Source organism: Microtus ochrogaster, unplaced genomic scaffold (assembly GCF_000317375.1).
Source record: "Microtus ochrogaster isolate Prairie Vole_2 unplaced genomic scaffold, MicOch1.0 UNK20, whole genome shotgun sequence".
In the NCBI taxonomy this organism is placed as follows: Eukaryota; Metazoa; Chordata; class Mammalia; order Rodentia; family Cricetidae; genus Microtus; species Microtus ochrogaster.
Window position 1 is genome coordinate 482,672 of NW_004949118.1, and position 12,650 is coordinate 495,321.

Sequence of the window (12,650 nt, forward strand, 5' to 3'; positions counted from 1 at the left end):
ATGAGACATGTCTCATTGTCATGAAAAGTCCTAAGTTATTAAAACATTAAATGCCATATTCTGCAGTCTTTGAAAGATATGAAGAATGTCTATCTAACTGAAATGTATCTCTATATATCTAGAAAATCTAACTAACATGACTACAAGCTTGATTATTACTGATGATTATCCATTAACCTATATTTCTTAATTATACATTACATTTTTAATGAACTACATAATCACAATATCTTAATCAATACCAGAAATATGCATATACATATAACAAAATTGAGCTTAAATCTCTATCAATAAAGCAAAATCTATACTAATACAAATTATTCATATCTATATCATATCCCCCTTTAAATGTAAAAGAATGTTTATAAACCATATTTGGGAACATGGGCGCAGTTTTTTCTCTCCAAACTGCTTCCTGCTGATTGGGGCGTCGTTAATTAGGTCTTTCAATGGTATAACCTGTGTGCTAGTTTCATCTCAGTTGGCAGTTGAGCGAAACAATTTTTTGAAGGCATGCACAGGAACCTTTCAGGAGGACATGGTCTATCATACCACATTGGGATGGAAGCAATCCACAGACTCTCACCCTCATTTTGGCGCCATTAGAAGGATGGCTCTCACTTTGTGATGTCCTCTTAGTAAAAGGACAGCCAAGGTCCCGGGAGGTCACCCTCCACAGCAATCGTGGACAGTGACTTTAATTGATAAAGGTCCAAGGAGACCTTTATCACACTGGTTTAGATTGACTCGACTTGTTGACATTTGTTAAACAGTAGCTAAGGGGGAGAGCATTCACCTGCCGTTCCCAGTACTTGAATGAATATCAAACTGGTTTATTCTTCTGTTCAAAGTTGGAATTTTCAACTTGCTTTCAAGTTAGCATGCCCAGGTCAGAATTCCACCCAAATTACGTACCACTTCCCTGGATTCCACTGTGTACTCTGAATGTCCCTATCCACTCCACCCCCGCCCCACCCTCTGCATACCCCACAGGCCTTGGGATTAATTGACCAGCAGTCTTTAGAGGTCTAATACCTCTCTGCTTTCTTTCCCTCTTTGAACCAATAAGTACTAAGAACGTGTAGAAATAATTTCCCTTCAACACGCCTGTGTTCAAGGCGGAGGGGGAGGTTAGATACTTAGGTGCTTGTCATTTAAGTGTGAAGACGGGAGTCCTGGTCCCCAGAACCCACATGGAATGTGGCGCGGTAGTCCCCATATAATCACAGATTTAGGGGTTTGAATAACATGGCTCCCATTGGCTCACAGAGAGTGGCACTAATAGGTGTGGCCTTGTTGGAGTAGGCATTGCCTTGTAGGAAGTGTGTGACTGGAAGTGGGCTCTGAGGTTTCATGCTCGAAAGGCCCGGCGTCAACCTGCCGCCTGCAGATCCAGATGTAGAACTCTCTGCTCCTTCTCCAGACCACGTCTGCCTGCATGCTGCCCTGCTTCCTGCCATAATGATAATGGACTAAACCTCTGAACCTATAAACCAGCCCCGATTAAATGTTTTCCTTTATTGAGAGTTGCATGGTGTCTCTTCATAACAGTAGAAACCCTTTAGGGAGGTGGAGACAGAACGAGACTAGCGTCACAGGGCTGGAATGGCCTGGTGGTTAAGAGCACTCGCTGCTCTTGAAGACGACCTGGATTTCATGCCCACCATCCACAGCGGGTGCCTCGTAACTGCCTGGAACTCAAGTCCCAGGGTGTCTGATGTCCTCTGACCTCTGTGGGCACTGCAAACAGTACAAACTCATGCAGCCTCACATATATAGACATAAATAACAGTTTTTAGAAATTTTTTTTTTTTTGGTTTTTCGAGACAGGGTTTCTCTGTGGCTTTGGAGCCTGTCCTGGAACTAGCTCTGTAGACCAGGCTGGTCTCGAACTCACAGAGATCCACCTGCCTCTGCCTCCCGAGTGCTGGGATTAAAGGCGTGCGCCACCACCGCCCGGCTGCGCCACCCTTTCAAACCCATATTGAACTGGAGTTGGAAGATACTAGTCTGGTCTCAAAACTGAGGCCCACGCTCCAAAGGAACCAGAACAGTTGAGAAAACTTTACTAGTGGTCTGAGCTTCACAACCACAGAGAGCGTTTTGAGAGATGGAGCACACAGACTGTGTGGTAGTGAGAGATCCCCAAACAAAACACTCCAGGGGCTTCGGTTTCCTGAGCCTTGAAGAGGTGGATGCTGCGGTGTGTGCTCAGCCACACAAGGTTGCTGGGCGTGTGGGGGAACCCGAGAGCCGTTTCTAGAGAGGATTCTGTAGAGCCTGGTGTCCATTCCACGGTGAAGAAAAGCTTCGTTGGTGGTGTTGAAGAGGATACAGACAAACATAACCTGAGAGACTTCTTGGAAAAGTGTGGCAAGATTGGAACCATAGAACGATGGAAGCCAGGCAGAGTGGGAAAAAGAGAGGATTTGCTTTTGTGACTTTTGATGTCACAGTTAATTGCATAATCGTGGAGTGCGAAGGGCTCGTTCTAAACGAGAGATGCAGTCTGCGGGATCACAGAGAGGTCGTGGAGGTGGATCAGGCAATTTTATGGGTCATGGAGGAAACTTTGGTGGAAGAGTGGTGGAAACTATGGTGGTGGAGGTGGTGGCAGCAGAGGTAGTTATGGAGGTGGCGATGATGGAGGTGATGGATTGGGAGGTGATGGTGGCAGCTATGGCAGTGGTCCTGGTGACAGCAGTAGAGGAAGGAGGCTATGGTGGTGGTGGACCAGGCAATGGAAACCAAGGTGGTGGATATGGTGGTAGATGGTTAGAATGAAGGAGGTAACTATGGTGGCGATGGGAACTATAATGACTTTGGTAATTACAGTGGACAGCCGGAAGGGGGCAGTTTGAGTGGAAGAAGCTCAGGCAGTCCCCGTGGTGGTGGCTATGGATCCAGTGCTAGAAGCGGTGCACATGGTAGCAGACGGTTTTCAAAAAGCAGCAGAAAAGGGCTGCGGATCTTAGCAGGAGAGAGAGAGAGGAGTTGCCAGGAAGGCCGCGGGTTACTTTGAGACAGCCGTCCTAAATGCATTGGAGGAACTGTAACAATCCGCCACAGAAGGAGTGCTGATCCAGGCAGAAAAGCCCCTGCAACTTGAGCAGGAGACCCCTGTTGCTCAGGACCGTCACAGCCACAGTCTGCAAAAAGTGCGGTTGTTGATTAATCCGAGGCAGTGTCGAGTAGATGTACAATCCTGAGCACTTTCATCTGCTGTAGCTTTGTCTTTTCTCTCTCTTTTCATCACAACAGGTGCATTGCCCTGGAAACTGTGTTAGTAGTACTAGGAATAAAAAATTATGAAATTTTTTATTTAAAAAAATTTATTTTTTTCAAAAAAGACTAGTCACGTCGGTGAGCTCTTGGTTTAACTTCAGGATCTTACCTCAGCGAGCAAGATGGAAGGTGCTTGAAAATGACTCTGGGGCACTACACACATACACATTTACCCCCATGCACACCTACATATCTGCAAACATGCCTACACACACATGCATACCATACATATGCACGCGCACTGCATACACACACACACACACACACACACACACACACCTGTCAAGGGAAAAGAAAAACAAAAGTTATCAGTATGTTCAAGGTCATGATAGATATGACTATTTGTTTTGAGACAGGCTTTCTCTGTGTAGCCCTGGCTGTCCTGGAACTCACTCTGTAGACCAGACTGGTCTCGAACTCACAGAGATTCCCCTGCTTCTGTCTCCAAGGGCTGGGACTAAAGGAATGTGACTTTAGGAATAATGGCAACAGGAGGAGCCATGGCGCATGAGAGCTCAGTCCTCTTTCTGAAGATTTGTCAAGCTTAATGTTTATGAAGTGTGTGTGTGTGTGTGTGTTGCTGGGGATGGAACAGGTCTTTGCACATGCTAGGCGAAAGAATCCACCTCATCTAGATCCAGGTGGATTTACACTTATTATTTATTTATTTATTTATTTATTTGGTTTTTGAGACGTTATTTCTATGTGTAGCCTTGGTTTGGTTGTCCTGGAACTAGCTCTGTAGACCAGGCTGCTCTTGAACTCACAGAGATCTGCCTGCCTCTGCCTCCTTAGTGCTGAAATTAAAGACATGTGTCACTACCACCACTGGGCTTGATTTATACATTTTTTTATTGACAACATTACACTTAAGAAAACCCTAATTTGGGGTACTGCAGATGCAACTTAGTGAAAGAAAGCTTGTTTAGCTGTGCAGAGCTGTTGGCTTGATCCCCTATAGTAAGCAGGAAGGCAGGAGGACACAGCCCTGCTGTTTGGGTCATGCCTATCATCCCAGCACGCTCGGGAGACAGGAAAGAGAATGGTAAGTCACCCACCCTGAGCTACATATTAAGATCCAAACTATTCTGGGCTATAAAGCAAGGCCTGGGTGGGGGATAAGACACTCCGTCCATAAACATCTGTCTTATCTACTTAAACTTCATTGCTGGGTGGTAGTAGCACATGCTTTAATCCCAGCACTCGGGAGGCAGAGGCAGGCAGATCTCTATGAATTCGAGGCCAGCCTGGTCTACAGAGCAGGTTCCAGGACAGGCAGGGCTGTTACACAGAGAAACCCTGTCTTGAAAAACAAACAAAGACTTTATTTATTTGTCTGTGTGTTTCCTTGCATGACTGTGTGTGCACCAAGCTTGTAGCAGCCTTCAAGGCTAGACTAGGGCACTGGATCTCCTGCACCTGGAGGCAGTTGTGAGCCACTGTGTGGGTGCTGGGAACCCAAACCCTGGTCCTCTGCAAGAGCAGTGAGTGCTCTTAACCACTGAGCCATGTTCCAGCCCTGATTTACCTGTTTAAATCCCCAGTAGCGACTGAACGGTCCTTTCAGGATTGAACCGTCTGGACCATGTTCTGAACCCCCTGTTGTAAAGCTCCTCCTATTTCTCCCAGGAATTGGGGCACCAGTGTGCCCCCAAACAGCGCTTTAGAGAGGATGACCTCAGAATAGTGGAGAAACTAAACACTGTGTTTTTATATTTTGGGAAGTTGGGAGGAGACGTGAGCGTGTAATAGTAAACCAGGGTGCTTTCTTCCTTGACCCTCCATGGTGCCTGAATATTAAACGACGGTCTCACCTCCTATTTTCCATCAGTCAACAGCAATTAGAGACTTTTATGTGCCTAGAACAAATGCTTTTGTTGACTTAGTCTTCTTACGACACCAAGTGTCCTGAGATGCCAGTGGCGCCACAGCCAGACCGGACGTTGAAGAGGAGCACAGTGGCCCGGGGCTTAAAGCGCGGGAAAATGAGGCGTCTCTGAGTATTTATTTGTAATCCGATTCAATGTAAGAAAACCGGCCAAGGAAAACCCATGTAAATATCCAGCGCCATGAAGAATCAAGTAAACAAGCCAGTCTCAGGGAACTGGGTTGATTTCTTGTAGTGTTGGAGACAATGTCTTCTAATGAAGGCCAGGCTGGCCCTGAACCCACCATCCTGCGTCAGCTCTCTGAGGGCTGCGATCACAGTTGCCTGGCACCATCCCTAGTCTACTCTTTCTTTAGTAATAGAAATACCAACCGTTCTCAGAATGAACTAGGCAGTCAAAGCACAGGAGAACTCTTGAGTGCAAAGATGAAGCTCACTGCAGCTCTGTCCTGATTTCTGATTTCACTGTTTACACCGACATGTAAGGATGCTTTAACCTTTAAAAAGGCAAGTGTTGGACAAGCATCATGTGACTTTCGGTTCATTTCAGTTCTCTTTGAACGACCATAATATAATTTATTCTCAAATCCCAAGCGCTTTGAAAGATCAAAAGAGACACTAAAAATAATTAACAGTGTTAACAGATATTCAACAGCAGCGACCTCGGACTCACACAGGCAAATCAGGTCTCTGGTTATCCTATCTGTCTTAAGATAAGGAGAAAAACAGAGTGTTGTCCCCCACAGCTTTTCCAGTGACCTCAGCCTCACCTTTCCAACCCACCTCTGATAACTTGTCACTGAGCTATGCCCCTTTATGGAGACATTTAATGCTGGCATCTGTACACACTTTCCTCAGGCTCATGAGCTACTCAGTCGTACCAAGCTGAGTTGCATTCTTCTCTTCCTGGCTACTTAAAGGCCATGTATTTCGGCTTAGCTAATCTTCACTACAACTGTAGGAGCTCGCGTAATCCCAGCCTGTTCCTAGTGCCTGCGATTCCAGCACTCAGGAGGAGAAAGCAGAAAGACTAAAAGAAAGCTCATGACTGGCATGGGAGCCGGAGCAGCGCTGACTCGATGGTTAGGAGTTCTTTCTGTTGTTATAGAGCGTTCAGCAACTCACAACTGACTGCAACTCCTGCCCCAGGGCATCTGACATCCTTTCTGGCTTCTTTGGGCTCTTGCACAAGTGTGGCATATACTCTTCAGATACAAACATATACATTGTAAACAAAAATAAATCTTTCAAAAATGCTTTACAGTCGAGCATGGGATGCATAGTAAGATACTATCTCAAAACAAACAAACAGAAACAACACACACATGTTTCGGCTCTGAGCATTAGTGGGGGAGTTTCCCTAGTGTCAAAACCCTGAGTTCAGCCCACAACACCACAATAAATATTTTAAATGCCCATATACATTAAGTGTATATGGTCCCATTCATTATTTTTTTCTGCATTCCATCTGGACATTATGGTTGATTTAAAACAGGACCAAACAGAAGAGTAAATTGCTATAAGTTAATGCTCTTGTACACTGTTAAGATTTGTCACTCATTGGTTTAATAAAATGTTGATTGGTCAGTAGCCAGACAGGAAGTATAGGCAGGGCAACCAGACTAAGAGAATTCTGGGAAGAAGAAAGGCAGAGGTGCAGTTGCAAGTCAGACATAGAGGAAGCAAGATGAGAATGCCTCACTGAGAAAAGGGACCAAGCCATGTGGCTAAACATAGACAAGAATTATGGGTTAATTTAAGTTGTAAGAGCGAGTTAGCAACAACACTGAGCGAATAGGCCAAACAGTTTATAATCACTATAAGCCTCTGTGTGTTTCTTTGAGACTGAATGTTGGCCAAGACAGAAACTTCCATCTACAAATGGCACCAAACATTCAGCAACTATATCCACATAAAACCTGAGAGAGCTTGGGAAGGGATTCTAGACACAAAAGAACAGAGTTAAGCACAGTTTCTTGGCAGTGCCACTTTTCTCAGGTGGGCTCTGTTTGCTAAAGGCAAGCAGAGATGAGACTCTTTTAAGAGAGGCTTCTTGACTCAGTGTTAGCAGCAAAACCCTCATATCTCTTTTAAGAGGTCCTGCCACCAAATACTTAAATAGTGTTGGTTGTGGCATGGACCTAGAAACTCCATAGAGTTGTAGCAATAAACATGACTCCCATCTGTACCTCTGCCATGAAGCTAGACTCTCAGGAAGCAAAGGAATGGAGTGAAACCAGCCACCAAAGCTGCAACTTTAATCCTAGCCATGCCAGTTAGCAGATTCATGTGCTCAGAAGAAAAAAAAAAGTTATACAGTAAAGACATATTCAGATGGAAAAGAAACCTATAAAGAGTTTATAGTTTGTTTAAAAATATACATAGGCCTTTCGAGAGAAAAGAAAAGGATAGAGAAAGTCCTTAAAAAAAGAAATAGAGGGGCTGGAGAGATGGCTCAGTGGTTAAGAGCATTGCCTGTTCTTCCGTAGGTCCTGAGTTCAATTCCTGGCAACCACATGGTGGCTCACAACCATCTGTAATGAGGTCTGGTGCCCTCTTCTGGCCTGCAGACATACACACAGACAGAATATTGTATACATAATAAATAAATATTTTTTTAAAAAAGAAAAGAAATAGAGTAGCAGGCATGGTGGCACACACCTTTAATTCTAGCACTTAGAAGGCAGAGGCAGGTGAACCTCTGTGAGCTCGAGGCTAGCCTGGTCTACAGAGTAAGCTCCAGGATAGACAAAGATACACAGAGAAACCCTGTCTCAAAAAATAAAAAAATAAAAATAAAGGCAATAGAGGTTTTTTTTTTTAAAAGCCACATAAAGATAGAAAATACACAGGGAATCTGAATACTGTATGTTATTGTGTTGTCTTTGAATTGTTTGACTTCTGAGGAAGGAGCAACACTGCTAAGAGACATTTGATTATAAATGTTGCTGTATTAATCCAAACTATATATTTTGAAAATGACTTTACTTCATAATTTAAAGATATGTTACTTTGGAGAAGAGGTTTTGCTTTTGTTTCCACAGGAAATGAGAGGCTATGGATTCATTCTTGGTTAAGAAAAATAAGATTTGATCGAGGAAGACCCCCTGAAAAGTCTCCAATGGGAATGGATGGCTCAGATGATCCAACACTTTAGAGCACCTCTGTTGCAGTTTCTTCTGAGTTCTACATCCAGAACAGCTTCAAGACTGCTGGCTGAAATGATCCAGCCTCACAGAATTCTCCAGTCAGGACTTTTCCATAATCCTAAATTTTCTTTGGGCTCCCTTAAGATTATCAGCAATCCCAATCAGCAGTAAGTAGCCTAGAAAACTATGCCCACATTCCCCCCAAAAATAGATTATGGATATTTGTCTTTGTTTAGCGTGTTCGTTATAAGTTGTTATAGATAATGATTAGGAAAAAAGCTAAACAAAAGAGATTAGATTCAGGGTCTTGTTTTGAAAAGAAAAAGGGGGAAATTCTGTGAATTCTGTGGGATAATGCTCTTCTACACTGTAAAGATTTGTCACTTGTATTGGTTTTATAAAACACTTACTGGCCAGTAGCCAGGCTGGACGTGTAGGCGGGGCAGCCAGACTAGGAAAATCCTGGGAAGAGAAAAGGCAGAGAGATGCAGTCACCAGTCAGACACAAAGGAAGCAAGATGAGAATGCCAAACTGAGAAAAGGTAACAGGTCACATGGCTAAACACAGACAAGAATTATGGGTCAATTTAAGTTAATAAGAGCTAGTTAATAATAAGCCTGAGCTAATAAGACAAACAGTTCATAATTAATAAAATGATATTATATTATTGTGTGTTTCTTTGGGACTGGATGGTTCTGGAACCGGGCGGGCAGAAACATCCATCTACAGCAAATAAATCGACTTTGTCCCACTCTGGTCTTTCCTAATCAATACTCCACTCCTCAGAGCCTCGCTCTCCATTTCTCCAACAGAACCTGTATCGTTTTGTTCTTTACTATCGTATCATCTTCTGGTTAGGGGACCACGCCAATAAAGGGAAGAAGGAACTAGACAGTTTTGTTTGTTGGTTTTCTTTTTATATCATGTTGCCTGGTGCAACAGCCAATGCACAAAACACCCTTCACAGTGTGTATAACACATATTTCAAGTGCAGCACCAAGAGCAGCCAGGATCCCTGCGTGCCAGGCAAGTGCTCTACCAGCCCTAGGCAATTTCCCAGCTACAAGCTGCTGCGTTTCCCCGCCTTCCCTCACTGTCGTTGAAGTATGATGAGTCCTCATCACTTACAGACTTTCTCCTTGTGAACTTCATTACAGTAAAGTTTATTTGTAGCTTAAGACCATTCATTGCGCAGGGCGATGGTGGCGCACGCCTTTAATCCCAGCACTTGGGAGGCAGAGGCAGGCGGATCTCTGGGAGTTCGAGGCCAGCCTGGTCTACAAGAGCTAGTTCCAGGATAGGCACCAAAGCTACAGAAAAACCCTGTCTCAAAAAACAAAAAACCCAAAAAACAAGAACATTCATTGCATCCTAGGTCCTGGGGGCTGAGGTCTGTGCTGGTGGGGGCAGGGGCTGGAGGGCAAGAGGGAGTAGGGGGGTTGGTGTCTTGCACAGAGTGAACATGTGCTCTTCTTGGTAAATTTGGAGTCACCTTTTTTGCACTTTTGTGCATTTTTTGCATAAAATTTGGACTTTGGAAACAAAATGAAGCATGTAAAATTATTTTCTATTACACTTGACTTTTATTTTTCTCCATCAATTCTGTGTTTTGCTAGTGGTGTCACTGTTTAAAATGGTTGCCAAGTGTGGTGCCGAGTGCTCTCTGATGTTCTCAAGCACAAGAAGACTGTGCTGTGTCTTGTGGATGAAATACGTGTATCAGATCCACTCCATTCAGCCACAAAGTAAAATGGTGTTGGCCCTGCGCTCACTACGTTATGAACCCACAGTCTGCCTTAGATTTCTGTTGCTGTGATGGGGTACCCCGCCAAAGCAACTCCATGGATAAAATGTTTGTTTTGGTTCGATTTCAGAGGGGTGGGTTCCTTCATGATGAGGAAGACATGGTAGAAGAAAGCAGAAAATGGAAGGAAATGGAGCCAGGTATACAGCTCCTAGGCAGCTTCACCTTCTAAAGGTTTCAAGGTGTTTCCAAACAGCGCCACCTGCTGGAAAGAAAGTGGTCAAACACCTGAGCCTATAAAGGACACTTCATGTTCGAACCACAAAATATATATCTTGTCAGCCATTCAGTGATGGTGCACTCCTTTAATCCTAGCACTCAGAAGGCAGAGACACGCAGATCGCTGTGAGTTCGAGACAGTGGTTGCACAGGGAAACCCTGCCTCAATAAAACAGTCTTTAGTAAGAAACAGGTTATGTATGTATGTATGTATGTATGTATGTATTGTATGTATGCATGTATGTATGAACTGATTGTTCAATTGACATATTGACAAGACATTGTATCTGGATATTTGTAGGAACCTAAGCCTGCATGTCTTCTAGGCACAAATGTTCAATATTTGCCAATTCAAGATAGCCAGAAACTTCACAGGTAAGTAATACAAAACATACTATTTAGCATTGCCTGGTGTGAAATACTAGAGTTAATTTGTACATTAATATGACGTGCTATTCTGAGCAGTGACAAGCCTCTACTAAAATATGATTTATTCCATAGTCACTAAACACATTACGCACACTTAGAACATTTTGTTTATTCTAGAACAGTCAAGGCCAGTCTATAAATCAGTGATGTCTACAACATAGTTTGATGCAGCTCATATGTATGATGATGTCACTGCCCAACTCCTCCGTACAGTGATCCACTGGAGTCTCAGAAACAGCCCCAAAAGCCTGTTTTTGTCACTTCTTATGGTAGAAATGATGTATTTAGAATCACAATGCATTGAGAATGATGGCGCATTGCCAGAGCCCAGGGGGCAGAAGTCAGAATGCTGAGGGTTTGAGGCCAGCGTGAGAAGGCATAACAGTCTCAACACACCTGAACAAACACCAAACTGAACAAAACCAGAAATGGCATCTCACATGTGACATCTGGTATACAGGTATCTTTCCTAGGCCAAAGAATCACGGGACAGAGGGAGGCCATGAAATTAATAACTAATTTCCTTTTTAAGACAGGGTTTCTTTCTCTGTATGGCCTTGGTTGTCCTAGAACTTGCTCTGTAGAGCAGGCTGGCCTCAAACTCGCCTGCCTCTGCCTCCCCAGTGCTGAGATTAAAGGCATGTGCCATCACCGCCTGGTTTACTAATTTCCTTTTTGAGGAAAAAAAGATATTTACTATTAAATGGCACAGTGCTCTGAGTTTATTTACAAAGAGTTATTAATACTCCTAGACAGCTCATTAAATCACTCAAAAATAAATTCCTTTGCAATATGGAGCAGAAAGTCCATAAACTGAGTATTCCTTGGGGAGAAATGGGGAAAGAGTCAAGAGCCCAGCTCTCTCTCTCTCTCTCTCTCTCTCTCTCTCTCTCTCTCTCTCTCTCTCTCTCTCCCCCAAGCCCGTGGTGTGTGTGTGTCTTGAGTGTACATGTGTGCATGGTAGCCAGAGGTCATTATTAGGTGTCTTTCTCAATCAATCACTTTCCATCTTTTATTTATTTGGGACAGTGTCTCATTATATAACCCCACTGTACTCATTAGATAGACCAGGCCAGATTTAAACTCAAAGAGATCCACCTGCCCCTGCCTCTTGAGTGCTGGTTTTAAAGGCGTGCACCACCACTGCCCAGTAGTCTAGTTACTTTTTGAGGCAGTCAAAAAGTCAGTGAACCTTAAGCTCAGTGACTCAGCTAGACCGACTGACCAGTAAGCCCCAAGGCTTCTGGTGCTTCTTTTTCCCCAGTGCTGACATAACAGGCCTGTGCCCTGCTCCCTGTTTCTTGGGGGCTGGGGATCTGAACACAGGTCCTCACGCGAGCACAGCCATCACTGTGCTGACTGAGACAACTCTCTCGTGCCCGCATCGAAGAGTATGTACATGCTTTTCACACCTATTGTTTGCAAAGGTGGTTGGCTTTACCAATGGTTGACATAAAAAAAGAAAGAATGTTAAAGTCGCTAGACCTTGTCACATATGTGCTCCACTGTCTGATATGGTGATGCTGTTCTTGCTGTTCACTCTGGCTTTGCATATGATCGATCACGAATACAGAGGAGGAAAACTGAGGATGGAGACTTCACTTTGCAAAGTCGGTGAGGATGAACGGGATGCTAACTCCATTGCATGAACGACACATATCTTTCCTCTTTTCAGCTTCGCATGGCTTGACTTTCCCAGGGAACAGTGCAAATGACATGAGGACACACACCCCGAATCCATCTTTCAAAGTTCCTCCTTTGCTGTGTAGTCTTCAAAGGACCTGTCTTCCCATCATTAGACGAGCAAAGCAAAGAAACAGAAATGACACCATCAAGAAGAACCAAGAAATTCAGACAAAAAAAAAAAAAAAAAAA

The 12,650-nt window shown here is 43.9% G+C and overlaps 1 pseudogene; it reads left to right on the top strand.

The window, feature by feature from the left end:
• The first annotated feature begins 2,110 nt into the window (after positions 1-2,110).
• On the top strand, positions 2,111-3,022 carry LOC102002895 (annotated as a pseudogene).
• Positions 3,023-12,650: the final 9,628 nt, after the last annotated feature.